This window comes from Aquarana catesbeiana, linkage group LG03, assembly GCF_042186555.1.
Source record: "Aquarana catesbeiana isolate 2022-GZ linkage group LG03, ASM4218655v1, whole genome shotgun sequence".
NCBI classification, from domain to species: domain Eukaryota; kingdom Metazoa; phylum Chordata; class Amphibia; order Anura; family Ranidae; genus Aquarana; species Aquarana catesbeiana.
In genome coordinates this window covers 312,081,805-312,097,031 of record NC_133326.1, presented here as the reverse complement: position 1 = coordinate 312,097,031, position 15,227 = coordinate 312,081,805, and the positions used below count along the sequence as shown (strand labels likewise).

The window sequence follows — 15,227 nt, the reverse complement described above, 5'->3', positions numbered from 1 at the left end:
CCTTGGGTCTGGTATGGAACTTGAGGGGAACCCCCTACGCCGAAAAAGCGGCGTGGGGGGTCCCCCCAATCCATACCAGACCCTTATCCGAGCACGCAGCCCGGCCGGACAGGAATGGGGGTGGGGACGAGCGAGCGCCCCCCCCCCCTCCTGAACCGTACCAGGCCGCATGCCCTCAACATGGGGGGTTGTTGCCTTGGGGGAGGGGGGCGCGCTGCGGCCCCCCCACCCCAAAGCACCTTGTCCCCATGTTGATGAGTTCTCTCCGGTTCTTCTCCACGCTCTCCGGATCTTCTACCGGGCTCCTCCGCTCTCTTCTGCTCTTTTGCCGCTCTTTTGCTAAAGCGGAGGAGCCTGGTCTTCAATCTTCTGCCTTCTGCCTTCTGCCCTCTTCTCCTGATGTTGACACGACGCTCTCTGGGGCTAGAATGCTCTCTGTGCGCTCTGCTCTGACTTATATAGGCGGTGACCCCGCCCCCTTATGCCGTCACAGTCCCTGGGCATGCTGGGACTGTGACGTTTTAGGGGGCGTGGTCATCACCCGATGACCACGCCCCCTTATGCCGTCATAGTCCCAGCATGCCCAGGGACTGTGACGGCATAAGGGGGCGGGGTCACCGCCTATATAAGTCAGAGCAGAGCGCACAGAGAGCATTCTAGCCCCAGAGAGCGTCGTGTCAACATCAGGAGAAGAGGGCAGAAGGCAGAAGGCAGAAGATTGAAGACCAGGCTCCTCCGCTTTAGCAAAAGAGCGGCAAAAGAGCAGAAGAGAGCGGAGGAGCCCGGCAGAAGATCCGGAGAGCGTGGAGAAGAACCGGAGAGACCCCCGAAGTCGGAAGAAGACCCCCGGAGCTGTCTAATAAAATGCTTTAAAAATCTGTGTAGTGTTTTTTTTTAAATTGACACTTTTTTCCTAGGTGAATGGGTAGGGGTACGCTGTACCCCATACTCATTTACATAGGGTGGGGGGCCGGGATCTGGGGGCTCCCTTATTAAAGGGGGCTCCCGGATTCCGATAAGCCCCCCGCCCGCAGACCCCGACAACCAACGGCCAGGGTTGTCGGGAAGAGGCCCTTGTCCTCATCAACATGGGGACAAGGTGCTTTGGGGTGGGGGGGCCGCAGCGCGCCCCCTCCCCCAAGGCACCACCCCCCATGTTGAGGGCATGCGGCCTGGTACGGTTCAGGAGGGGGGGGGGGGGCGCTCGCTCGTCCCCACCCCCATTCCTGTCCGGCCGGGCTGCGTGCTCGGATAAGGGTCTGGTATGGATTGGGGGCGACCCCCCACGCCGTTTTTTCGGCGTAGGGGGTTCACCTCAAGGTCCATACCAGACCCAAGGGCCTGGTATGCTTCTGGAGGGGGAACCCATGCCGGTTTTTTATTTAAAATTTGGCGCGGAGTTCCCCCCTAAAGATTCATACCAAACACAGTGCCGGCATTGGCGGGGATCTAAGTCGGATCCCCGTTCATTGAAAGTCGGACACATGCCGGCTTCATGTCGCAGGGCAAAGTCGGATCCAAAGTAGGACGGCTGTCGTGTCGCACCAGTGTGAATCCAGCCTAAAAGCCAAACTTCAGGACATGTAAAATACATACAAGGGAGCTGATTTATTTGCCAAAGGATTTGTATTTTATTCATGAGATTACACAGCCAAACCAGACAACAAAGCTAGGTTGGTGACCTAACTTTTTTTCTTTTTACAACAGTTCAAGTGTCACTAAACCCACATCATAACAAAAGTTATCAATAAATGGTATTCATACTAACTCAGTCACTATGAAATTCGTTTTCTGTATTCTGCAAAAAACCTGGTTGATCCTGCTGTTCTCTATCTCCACCTTCTGTTTATGTCCCCAATTCCACTAGGAATTTTGCAGAGCAGCGTTGGCAGCTCTGCACATGCTCAGTTTTCTTGAGTTTCTATGCTGAGCATTTTCTCCTTATCACATCTGGGCAGCCCATGTGACTATAGAGCCACACATGTGGGCGTATATACAGTGGTAAATGACAGCCCAATCCCTTGCTCCTCCTCTACGCCCACTAACCGGATAAACACAATGAGGGGCGGGATATTATATATGTATATTGATGGAGGCTTCACCTCCTTCTTATTCTAAGACACAGGCTGGAGGGGTGTGACACAGCCTGTGTCTGCCAGAAATCCGCCCGCACCATGAGTATTGCCAAAAATAATAAAGATTTCATTTCAAATATATTTTTGTGTGACAATTTAAAACATCTATTTTTACTCTGTATTCCAAAGGCTGTTTTTTTTTTATTGAACATGTGAACAGTAGTAGAAGACTAGAAACTCCTCATGTTTGTTTCCCCACAGACAGGCTGGGAAATTCCATGGGTCATGTGAAAGCAGTTTATTGAATGTGTAAAAGGTACTTAGATTTTTTTTTTTTTTATTAAAATAATTACAGTGCCATCACCCATATACAGAAAGAGAAGGAACATTGTAAATTAAAAACAGTATGTGTTTAGCATCACCTTGAGCATTACAAGGTCAGCCCCTGGTCCAGATTGTAACTGGAAATTGAAGGATTCTAGACAATTCTAAGTGCATCCTTTAACTCACTCCGCTCTTTCCTTCTCTCAGCATGCTTCTATGTCAGGAATTATACATGCAGCACATCAAATTTGGTACTGCTGTTCCCTCTCAGCCCAAGCAGATGAACAGGGGATTCCAAGAGGCTAATATCAACCAAAAATAGTTATGTGCACCAGTTGAATTTAAAAATAAAATCATTTTTACTACAACCATAACAGCACAAATTAGTACTCTATGGGCCTTAAGTTAATCTTTAAACAGATCTAATCTAAGCAACACAAGCTAAAAACGCTGGTATATGGCAATTCTGCTCTCTGTTTACAGCAACATAGCTACCTGCAACACGTGCCAATCTACATGCCCTGTTCATATATTTATTCATCTTCTTTCTCTATTCTTTTCCATCAGAAAGAAATGATGGGTCTGGTGGTCTAAAAAATGACCTAAAACAATCAGCTTTAAAAAACATTATTCCTGTACTGAGCGTAAATAAAGGGTATTATTTTTTTTTGTTTTACTGGTACTTTGCTAATGGCTCCATTTCTTTGCCGCAGCTGTACGCAATAATATTGATTATATTATTAGGAACATGCGGCGTCCTTTGTTATGTATTTTCTACAATCAGCCACAAAATGCAGTCTGTTATTTCAGAATTTTTCTCAGAATCTACTGAGCAGACACATTTTGTTTCTGTAACGCCGGACGCATAATCTTTACAAAGAGAAATGAGTTAGCCAGCATTTGTTACCTGAAGGTAATTATTTTAGCATTGATTTTCCTCATGATATGTTCCTGCCACAAAAAACTGCACAAATACCATTTTGTCAGGATCGTGTTACACTTTCCTAACATTGTGTTAGCACTGAGTGGGTTTCAAAGGAATGGGAGCGGTATGATTAAATGGCAGGCCCCTGAATTTCCATCCTCAATGTAGCCTTTTATAAGCATGACCTTGAGCAAATTCGTTTTCTTTCCCTAAATCAGAGGCTGAAATAACACTAAAAGCTCCTTCAGATTTTTTTGTTCTAACATTTTGCTGTATGTGGCTCCTGAAATCTGTAAGACTTGTCCTAAGCACATTATACTTGACCAAAATATTATTTATCAAGTAGTCTAGTGGAGCGGGTATGGTGCCTTCTCGGAATGCACATTTTACTTTTAGCTGATGAATACAAGTTAGTGGGCTAAAAATTTTTTAAAAAGGGTTTTACAATCCTCTACTCTATACAAAAGTCTATGTCAGTGTTTGGCTCGCAGCCGTGGTGCAGCCCCATTGATCTCAATGGGCGAGTTAGACTTGGGGCGTCACCTGTGAGACTCTGCAGTCCGACTTATTATTGCACTAATAATGCAGCATGTGTACAGCCTATCAAGCTGTAATGTCAGTGTCTGCTGGGCAGCAAAACTGCAGAAGAAAGAAAGAACCCAATGGGGGGGCCGGGGGATTAACTTTCTCTGCCATGACCACCAATGTGTGTGTGGGAGGAGCAGAGCTGCTCCTACCAGTAGGCAAACTAAGCAGCTGCCTAGGGCGCAGCCACGGCCGGGGCTACAGATAGGGCAGAACAGCCGGCCCTACTGTAACATTAATTATATTTTCCCTGGGTCACTTCACCAGAGGGGCCAAGGAGGCAAGGGGCAGAGGGGGACTCTTCTTTAAATTTTGGGTGCAGGTGGCTAAAGCAGTGCTGCATTTTGCAATGCTGATCAGTGGCTGCCCGCCGTAGCTGCTCCCACAGCCGTTCACTGGCGGAGTGATCCTCCACAAGGAGGGCGGAAGGCGGGGCTGGGGGAGGGTGGGGCGAGGGTTGGGCTTGGATGGGCGGGGGGCGCGCAGAAGGCGGGGCTGGGGGAGGGCAGAAGGAGGGGCTGGGGGAGGGCAGAAGGAGGGGCTGGGGGAGGGCAGAAGGCGGGGCTGGGGGAGGGCAGAAGGCGGGGCTGGGGGAGGGCAGAAGGCGGGGCTGGGGGAGGGCAGAAGGCGGGGCTGGGGGAGGGCAGAAGGCGGGGCTGGGGGAGGGCAGAAGGCGGGGCTGGGGGAGGGCAGAAGGCAGGGCTGGGGGAGGGCAGAAGGCAGGGCTGGGGGAGGGCAGAAGGCAGGGCTGGGGGAGGGCAGAAGGCAGGGCTGGGGGAGGGCAGAAGGCAGGCTGTAGCCTGGCCATGGGAGGTGATGCAACAGAGACGTGGCCGAGGGCACAGGCAGCAATGGGAACCCAGTGCACAGGCAGCAATGGGAACCCGGTGCACAGGCACAATTTCTGTTTTCTGAGGCACACACAGAGATACAGCCATATGCTGTATACAGACAGACAGACATGACAATCACATAAGCACAGTGAGATGCTTGCTTTTATCCACACTTTTACTGTCCACCAACCATTCCCCATTATGCTGCAAAAGCACTGCCACCATAGTATGGCAATAGTGGTGGGGTGCTGTGTAAAACCCTCACTGCCATACTATGGTGGCAGTGCCTTTGCAGCATGGCTCAGCCACACGTCCGCTCATTCACCACGGGCATGGACTCACGATGACCGTGACGTCACGGGCCCAGCTCCTGCCCTCAACGCGTGTCGCCCTCTCATTGGGCTTCATCAGTAGATGAAGCAGACAAACAAGCGGACGTTTATTATATATGCCGTTTTAACCTTTGGATCTTGTAAGTGTGCCTTTTATAGGGGGCTTTTTAATAAAAGTACAGAGAGCACTATGGTATCTGTGTTTGTTATTACATGTCAATAATCGTATTGAGAAAAGCAGAGCGGAGCTGAAAGGAGGGAAAGAAGGAGGGCGTTTCCTGGAAGTTACCCAAGTGAAGTTACCAGTACAAAACATGCAGCCTGGGGAATGTAGGAGTTCCTGCTATTGAGACTTGGAGGAGAAAGATTGTGGAGGAATTAAAGAGAGAGATCTTTTTCTGAGTTTTTAACTCATCTGTGAGGTGAGCAGGCAATTTGGGTGGTGATGGTGTGCACGTGTTATTGATCTCAGAGAGGACGGATATACACAGCGATGATTGTGTTTCATACACTAAGATATATGAACTGTTTCTTCACCAAGAATTTTTATTTAATTTTTGATTTTTCACATAGACTGGTTGCACTGTGATATTTATCATTGTATGGAAAATAGGGATCGTATAATCATTTTGTACGTAATGATCTAAAGACACACATCGCTGCACTATAAGGAAATTATCATTTTTATTAAGTGTGGTGAATCACTGAGTGTTACAGCAGCTGTGGGGATCTTTGTATTGTATTTACACTGGTATTTAGATTAATTTTATTTTGGTGCTGATTGTCTCTTCACACTTTAGATAGGGGGTTAACTTTCACTGCCACTGACCACCAATGTGGAAGGTCACCAGGAGACGGGATTATTAGTGCTGACACCAGTGGTGTGGATTAATATTGCACCTATTGACACCAATATTAGGGGTTATTATTGTATTCTCTGGCACCAATGGTAGGGGTTATTATTACATCGACTGACACCAATAATGGAGGGTTTATTATTGCATCTACTGACACCAATGTTGAGGGTTATTATTGCACTCACTGGCAGCAATGCTGGGGGTTGTTATACTCAAAGTTCTTCAGCATGCATTGCGATACGCTTCAAAAAATTCAGCAAAACCAATATTTTTGGGCTTGAGGGGCTGTGCTTTATAGCCTACTCATTTTGAATGGGCTGTCTAAGTTGATGCACCTCAAGGAATGAAAATATGCCGCTATTGTGTGGCCCTTAAAGTGTTACTAAACTCAAGGAACCTGCATTCACTATATCTTGTTTCCCACAGTACACAGAACATGGAAATGCAATTATTTTTGTAAATTTAAGCTGCTAAATATCTTTTCTCATCAGCAGTATATGGCAGTCTTGTGACTTCTATCAGTTCCTAGTAAAGATTGTAAAGGAGTTTTCATTCTCCCCTCACCCTCTGTCCTGACATGTCAGGATAGTGCTGATTGGCCCTGCGCTGATCACATGCACTCTCCCAAGAAAAAAAAAAGCTCTAGGAATACACACCAAACTGAGCATGTGCAGCTTGTCCCCAAGGCTCTGTTCTATCTGGAGATGGTTTGGGGACTGCAGAAGGGGAGGATCGGAGAAGACAGGGTCAAACAGCCTTTTTACACATTGTGGAGGATTAACCTAGGTTCCACAGTGAGTATAACCGGCATGCTTACTGCATATACAGACAGATTTTACTGTTGTGGGTTTAGCAACGCTTTAATGCATCCTCTGCATGAAGGTAAAAAAAGCTTTCCGGGTCAACTCTGCCCGCCCCGCCCCCCCCCCCCCCCCCCTTCAGAGCCCTCTTCTCACAGGAGGCGTGGCAGGAGCCAATGGCTCCTGCTGCTGTCAATCAAATCTTGTGAGCTAAGAGAAGAGGCAAGGCTCAGCCACACTGTGTATGTCAACAGACGCATACAGTACAGCTCACGCCCCGATAGCAAACGGCTTGCATTTGAAAAGAGGAGGAGCCTGGAGAGCTACTAGGGGATCCAAGAAGAGGAGGATCAGGGCTGACCTGTGCAATCCATTGCACAGAGCAGATACATATAACAGAAAGAAAAAAAACAATTTAAACCATTACAACCGCTTTAAGGCAGCCCACTGATATAAATGCGTTGCCTTGCACCACAACAGACCTGAAAATGTGACCTGCACCTTTTTTGCCAGTAGTGCCTTACTGTGTGTTTGGCTGTGCTGCAACATAGCTGTCTGGTGTTCACTGGTTTAGTTTATTGGGTGCTAATCAAAATGAACTGTGTTGAACACCATGGTATGTGTGCTGCCAAGCAGTGCGGTAAGGCATGTTACAATAATGCATATGTGTAAAGCCTTAAAGTGGATGTAAACCCTCACATATACCTAGTGAAGTGTACAGTTCCAGATGATAAACAGGGATGAAACAAATCTCCCTACATAAGTTTTACATGTATATCTGCTATCTTCAGCTTTATATTTAGAAAGTTCAGATCGTGTTAGGAGATTTTATCTTCCTGTTCAACACTGTAGTGAAGTCAGGGCATACAGCCAATTGGAGGAAAGGCACACACACCATATCCACATAGGTAGAGACTTTCAGCTCTGTTCCTTGAATATTTCAGGGCCCTGCTAATCTATTTATAGCATCTTCAACACAAAAAACTCAGGCTGCTTTAATCATATGTGAAGGAGAACTTGTCAGGAGTTACCAGGCTGATAACAGAAGAATGGAGCAGGAAACAGCTAGGGGACATGTTGCTTTGAAGAGAGATAACAAAACACTGCAGATATGTGCCCAGCTCAAATTTCATGAATCGGGTTTACATCCAGAACTCTCTGCATGAACAGGGGGCGTGACCGGATGTGAATAAGACAGGATATGTTTCTCAAGAGCTCCACATCTCTCCAGTAAAACAGTTTTTTGGAGCTTTCCTGCCTGGTTTCCAGCGCTGGTGGTCACGACTGCAACTTCCTGGACATGAAAAAGGCGACATCTAAATTCGGGCACCAGGCACAGAAAGATCAGCGTAAGACCTGCTCTGCGTGAGGCTCGGAACAAGGTTCCGCCATCTTGTCTTCTCCTCAGACATCTAAGAGCGCCGAGAAGCAGGCCAAGAACATGGCAAATGCGGCTGCGGTGCAGAGTCACAGCCCTGAGGCTTCCCTATCTGCCTCTCCAGAGCAGGAGTTGCTCAGGATGCCATAACCAGACCCATCCTGGAGGCTTTTTCGAGGCCAGATCTGGGGCCGGCTCACTGCAGCCAAAGACAGGATTTCAGAAGTGGAGGATGCCTCCCATTCCCAAGGTACTCAATTATCTGAGCTTCAGGATATGGTGAGATCACTGCAACATAGGGTTGATGACGCAGAGGACAGGCAGAGGAGGAATAAAGTGAGGGTGGTGAGGCTGCCAGAGGGGGCTGAGAGGGCAAAGCCCACCATGTTTGCAGAACAGTTCTTCAAACAGCTTTTGGCTTTGGGGGAGCTGCCTCCCACATATGTGCTTGAACGGGCCCTCCGGGTCCCTGCAGGAACCCGCCCCTCCTGGTGTATTCCTTTGGCCGTTCATGGTCAGATTCCTGAATTACAGAGACCAGGACATAATCTTAGCAGAGTCCAGGAAACAACAGGAGCTACGCTAATACCCATGTTATGTTATTCCCTGATTTCTCTGCTGAAACCCAGAAAAAAAAAGTGTTCATTTAATGATGTCCGGAAAATGTTGCAAGCTAAGGATACAGCATGTAAGTACATGCTAAGTACATGCTAAGTACAGCATGCTCTATCCCAGCAGATTTTGTGTTCTGTATAAAAGTAGCTGTGAAATTCTTTGATAACCCACTTGAGGCTTGTGAATGGCTGGACAAGAAATCGCTGAAGGTTGTCTGGGCTGTGATATGTTTGTTTTTTTTCACTGCACCCTGATGGATCGTAAGGCTGCATGCCTTTTCACATTGTTGCACCCTTTTTTTAGGCCTACATTCTGTTGCTGCCGGCAATTTATTCCAGGTTTCACTTTACCATTACAAGTTTGGATCAGACATATCATATCTGCTATTCATCAATAGATGGTGCCAGATGTCCAGTTACCCAGTTTTCTGCTTATTGCTGTATCAATCAATTTATGCAGTATTGTGCTCCTTGCTCCTTATTAAATGGGGCTTCCTGGAATCCACAAGGATACTATTTTGATCAGTCGAAACTAAGGTAGAACTTCCAATACTAATTTTTGTTCGTGTTTGGGACTAAAGCTTTATACTGGACTTTGTTTTTTTTTTGGTTCTGGTAAAGCGTTACTAGAGCTACTGATTACCAATACAGACCTGATCACGGATGTGGAAATAAGGGGCAATATAGGAAACAGAGATCACAAGTCAATTCGTTTCAGTATAAAATCACACGAATAGGAAAGGGCAATACAAAGACACTGAATTTGAAAAGGGCTAACTTCCCTAAACTACGAACCTTGCTAGAAGATATAAGTTGGGATAAAATCTTAGGAACAAAGAACACGGAGAAGAGATGGGTTTGCTTTAAGAGCATATTAAATAAAGGCATTAGTCAGTGCATCCCATTGGGAAATAAACTCCAATGCAAAAATGCATATAAAAGCAAAGGAGAAGGCCTTCAAGAAATACAAGGCTGAGGGATCATCATCAGCATTCAGACTTTACAAAGAATACAAGTAAATGTAAGGGTGCAATTAGGGCAGCTAATATAGAACATGAAAGACACATAGCGGAGAAGAGCAAAAAAAAAAATCCCAAGACATTCTTTAAGTATATAAACAGTAAAAAAGGGAGGACAGACCATATTGGCTCCATAAAGAACAATGAAGGAAATCTGGTTACAAAGGATGGGGAGATGGCAAAGGTATTGAATGTATTCTCCTCACAAGGGAATCAGGGGGCTCCAGTAACCAAAAACTGTTTTTATCCTCATGACACATCTCAGGAAGCACCCTCATGGCTAACAGAGGACAGAATTAGAAATAGACTTGGAAAACTTAACATTAATAAGTCACCAAGACCAGATGGCTTGCACCCGAGGGTCCTTAGGGAACTCAGTCAAGTAAATGCCAGACCATTGTTCCTAAATTTTACTGACAGTCTACTGACTGGCATGGTACCAGCTGATTGGAGAAAAGCCAATGTAGCACCAATATTTAAAAAGAGCCAAAATACACCCCTGGGAATTACAGACCAGTTAGCCTAACATCTATAGTATGCAAGCTCTTGGAGGGGATGATAAGGGACTATATACAAGATTTTAGTAATGAAAACGGTATCATTAGCGGTAATTAGCATGGATTCATGAAGAATCGTTCTTGCCAAACCAATTAATCTTCTATGAGGAGGTGAGCTGTCATCTAGATAAAGGAAGGCCCGTAGACATGGTGTATCTGGATTTTGCAAAAGCATGTTCATAAACGCCCTGGAAGATGGGGTAAACAGTTCAATCTCTGTATTTGCGGAAGAGACTAAGCTAATGAGGGCAATAACTTCTCCGCAGGATGTGGAAACCTTGCAAGAAGATCTGAACAAATTAATGGGGTGGGCAGCTACATGGCAAATGAGGTTTCATGTGGAAAAATGTAAAATAATGCATTTGGGTGGCAAAAATATGAATGTAATCTACTCACTGGGGGGGAGAACCTCTGGGGGAATCAAGGATGGAAAAAGACCTGGGGGTCCTAGTAGATGACACACTCAGCAATGGCATGCAATGCCAAGCTGCTGCTAACAAAGCAAACAGAATATTGGCATGCATTAAAAAGGGGGTTACCTCAAGAGATATAACGATAATTCTCCCACTCTACAAGACTCTGGTCCGGCCGCACCCGGAGTATGCTATCCAGTTTTGGGCACCAGTCCTCAGGAAGGATGTACTGGAAATGGAGCGAGTACAGAGAAGGGCAACAAAGCCAATAAAAACGGACTGGAGGATATTAGTTAGGAAGGTTACGACCACTGAACTTATTCTCTCTGGAGAAGATACGCTTAAGAGGGGATATGATTTCAATTTACAAATACCATACTGGTGACCCCACAATAGGGATAAAACTTTACCATGTAAGGGAGTTTAACCACTTGCTTACTGGGCACTTAAAACCCCCTCCTGACCAGACCAATTTTCAGCGCTGTCACACTGTGAATGACAGTTGTGCGGTCATGCAACACTGTACACCAAAATTAAATTTTTATCTTTTTTCCCACAAATAGAGCTTTCTTTTGGTGGTATGTGATCACCTCTGGGTTTTTTATTATTTTTTGTTAAAAAAAAAAAAAAAGACCGAAAATTTTGAAAAAATAAATAAGTACAAAAACAGTTTTATATTTTGTTATAAAATTTTGCAAACAGGTCATTTTTCTCCTTCATTGATGTAAGCTGATGAGGCTGCACTGATGGGCACCGATAGGCGGCACTGGTGAGGCGTCACTGGTGGGCACTGATGAGGTGGCACTGATGGACAGTGATGGGCACTGCTAGGTGGCACTGATGAGGAATTGATTGGCACCACTGGTGGGCATTGATAGGTGGCACTCGTGGGCATTGATAGTTGGCACTGATATACACTGGTGGGCACTGATATGCACTGTGTGGGCACTGGCAGACGGCACTGGTGGGCACAGATGAGGTGGCTGTGCCTCTTCCTCTTCGGGACCAATGTCCCTTACACAGAAGCTGGTTATCGTCTTTCTTTACTTACCGGTAACATCCTTTTCCAGGAGTCTTTCAGGATAGCACCATAGAGAGACACGGGCTCCTCCCCTCTTAAGAAAACACCGCTTTTCAATTCAATATTTAAATCTCACCGTCCCGCCGGCCCCTCAGTTCTTCAAGAGTACCTCCAGCCAACTGGGGAGACACAAGAATACATCATACAAATCTTTATCTTACCTGACGATCTCATGCGATGAGTTCTCATAGATAGCCAAGAATTTGGGTGGGTACCGATGCTGTCCTGAAAGACTCCTGGAAAAGGAAGTTACCGATAAGTAACTCAGTTTTTTCCCCCCATTTATCTTTCAGGACAGCACCATAGAGAGGATAAGCGAGCACCTTACCTTAGGGTGGGACTACTGCCTACAGCACTTTATGCCCAAAGGCCTGGTCTTTGGCTGACAGCAGGTCTAACCTGTAGTGCTTCACAAACGTGGCATAAACTGGACCATGTTGCAGCCCTACAGATCTGCTCCGGAGAAGCACCAGCCCACTCTGAAAAGTCGCCACTGCCCTGGTGGAATGTGCCTTAATACCCTTCGGAGGCTCCAACCCCCCCCCCCCCCCCCCGATTACATAAGCCTGACCAATGGCCGACCTTAAACATCTGGCTATAGTACATTTAGAGCAGGGGGTCTCAAACTGGTGGCCCTCCAGCTGTTGCAGAACTACAATTCCCATGAGGCATTGCAAGGCTGATAGTTACAAGCAGGACTCCCATGGGCAGAGGCATGATGGGACTTGTAGTTCCACAACAGCTGGAGGGCCACGAGTTTGAGACCCCTGATAGAGGCTCTGGACCCTTTCCTAGTCCCTGAAAATAACACAAAAAAAAGAATTGAAATTCCTAAACTGTTCTGTACTATAAAAGTACTGAAGGACGCACCTTCTAACGTCCAATCTGTGAAAAATATGTTCCCCCACAGGATTTGAACAGATGGTAGGTAAAACCATTTCTTGACCTCTACGAAAACTAGAGGCCACCTTTGGCAAAAAGGCCGGATCCGTTTTAAAAATCAAACGGTCCGGGAAATCCTGAAAATAAGGTTCACTCACTCTCCTTGCCGTGGTGATTGCCACCAAAAACAAAGTTTTGAGGGTGATCAACTTCAACGTACAGGACTCCAACGGCTCAAAAGGATCCCCTGTAAGAGCCTGTAAAACTAAAGAAAGATCCCACACTGGGAAGGAGGAAATTCTGACTAGTCTGTCTGCCTAAGGCTCTAAAAAACCTAGCTATCCAGGGATCTATTGCTAGCGGCTTTTCCAGGAAAACGCTCAGAGCGGACACCTGTCCTTTCAAGGTGCTAAGGGATAATCCTTTGTGCGCTCCTGACTAGAAATTCCAACACTGCTACAGAACTGTGTACATCAAAGGAGCTTTCTGTGCACCAACTATTGAAGCGTTTCCTCACCTTTAGGTAGATAGCTTGCGTCTCTATTTTGAGGCAATTTAGGAGAGTCGCCACTAGACGATCCAAGAAACCCTTGCCCTTCAGCAATTCCTTCTCAGTAGCCACGCTGCGAGGTTCCACCGCTCCACCTGGGGGCAACAGATCGGACCCTGAGAAAGAAGATCCTCCTGGATAGGCAGAATCCAGGGAGATTCCACCGCCAGACCCACCAAGATGGAGAACCACGGCCTCCTGGGCCAGTGTGGCGCGATCAGAATGAGGGTTGTGTCTTCCAATAAACTTTCTCAGAACTGCTGGACTCAGTACCGAGGGGGGAAGGCATAACACCTTGAGAAACGCCAGCTCTGAGCCAGTGCATCCACCCCCGGTGCTCCGTCCCATCTGTTCAGGGAAAAGAACAGAAGCACTTTTGTGTTCCCCCCTGAAGCGAAGAGGTCCACAAGGCAGCCCCCACTTCTGAGTGACCATCTCGAAGATGTCCTGGTTCAAAACCCAGTCGCACTCCCTCAGCATCTGTCTCTCTCCAAAGCTCTTCGTTCCTCTGTTATCAGCATGTCTCACGTCTGACAAATTTTCCCGACACATGAAATAAATTTGTGATGGGGAGGGAGCTTGTCTATTCAGGACACAGCTCTATATCCTTCCTTCTCTCCTGTTTTCTGTGTGGAAGGGGGGGGGGGGGGGGGGGGGATACTAACAGATGAAGAAGGATTATAACACAATTCTCCGCTTTTGAAGGGATGTAGGGAAGAGAATACTGCAGATAAACAAGTAAAACCATATAGGAGGATTTGTTTCATATCTGTGCATCACCTGAGGCCAGTCATTTCACCTGGTATTTGAGAGGGTTTACAGCCACTTTAATTTTGCAAATGTATTTTTCCTGTATGTGTATTTTTTTTTTTGGTCAATAAAATTTATCTCTAAAAAGGACACTTCATAGGACGTAACAATTATTGCTCAACTCAGACAGTCATAAGCTAGAAGTATTTTCAGAAGAGAACTTTTGTTTCCTTTTTCACATACGTATGCTGGAAAAAAATCAGTCATATAAATAGACATCTAAATAAACTGGACCTATGCAAATAGCCTAGGTTTTCAGATAATCCAATCGCATGCGTTCCCTGACTCGCAGGCAAAACGTGCTGCTCTCTTGCCCAAATCCTCACACTTGCCCATTTTTTCTGATTTCAACACATCAACATCATGCTCACTTGCTGCCTAATATATCCTAGCCACTTTCAGATGCCATTGTAATGCCCCGTACACACGGTCGGACTTTGTTCGGACATTCCGACAACAAAATGCTAGGATTTTTTCCGACGGATGTTGGCTCAAACTTGTTTTGCATACACACGGTCACACACAGTTGTCGGAAAATCCGATCATTCTGAACGCGGTGACGTAAAACACGTACGTCGGGACTATAAACGGGGCAGTGGCCAATAGCTTTCATCTCTTTATTTATTCTGAGCATGCATGGCACTTTGTCCGTCGGATTTGTGTACACACGATCGGAATTTCCGACAACGGATTTTGTTGTCGGAAAATTTTATATCCTGCTCTCAAACTTTGTGTGTCGGAAAATCCGATGGAAAATGTCCGATGGAGCCCACACACGGTCGGAATATCCGACAAAACGCTCCAAACGGACATTTTCCATCGGAAAATCCGACCGTGTGTACGGGGCATAACAAGATTACTCAACGTTATTCACTTTACCTGTCAGTGGTCATAATATTATGGCTGATCGGTGTGTATATGTGGTGTAGCACTCTCGCCTAGCAGTAAGAAGGGTCACAGGTTCGAATCCCAACCACGACACTACCTGCCTGGAGTATGCATGTTCTCCCTGTGCCTGCGTGGGTTTCCTCCGGGCACTCCGGTTTCCTCCCACACTCCAAAGACATGCTGGTAGGTTAATTGGATCCTGTCTAAAATTGTCCCTAGTATGTATGAATGTGAGTTAGGGACCTTAGATTGTAAGCTCCTTGAGGGTAGGGACTGATGTGAATGTACAATGTATATGTAAAAG

The 15,227-nt window shown here is 46.3% G+C and overlaps 1 protein-coding gene across 5 annotated transcripts in view; it reads right to left on the bottom strand.

Moving 5' to 3' along the window:
• Window positions 1-15,227, bottom strand: part of SLC41A2 (solute carrier family 41 member 2) — a 192,275-nt gene that overhangs the window by 80,988 nt on the left and 96,060 nt on the right. The gene's annotated exons all lie outside the window — the stretch shown is intronic.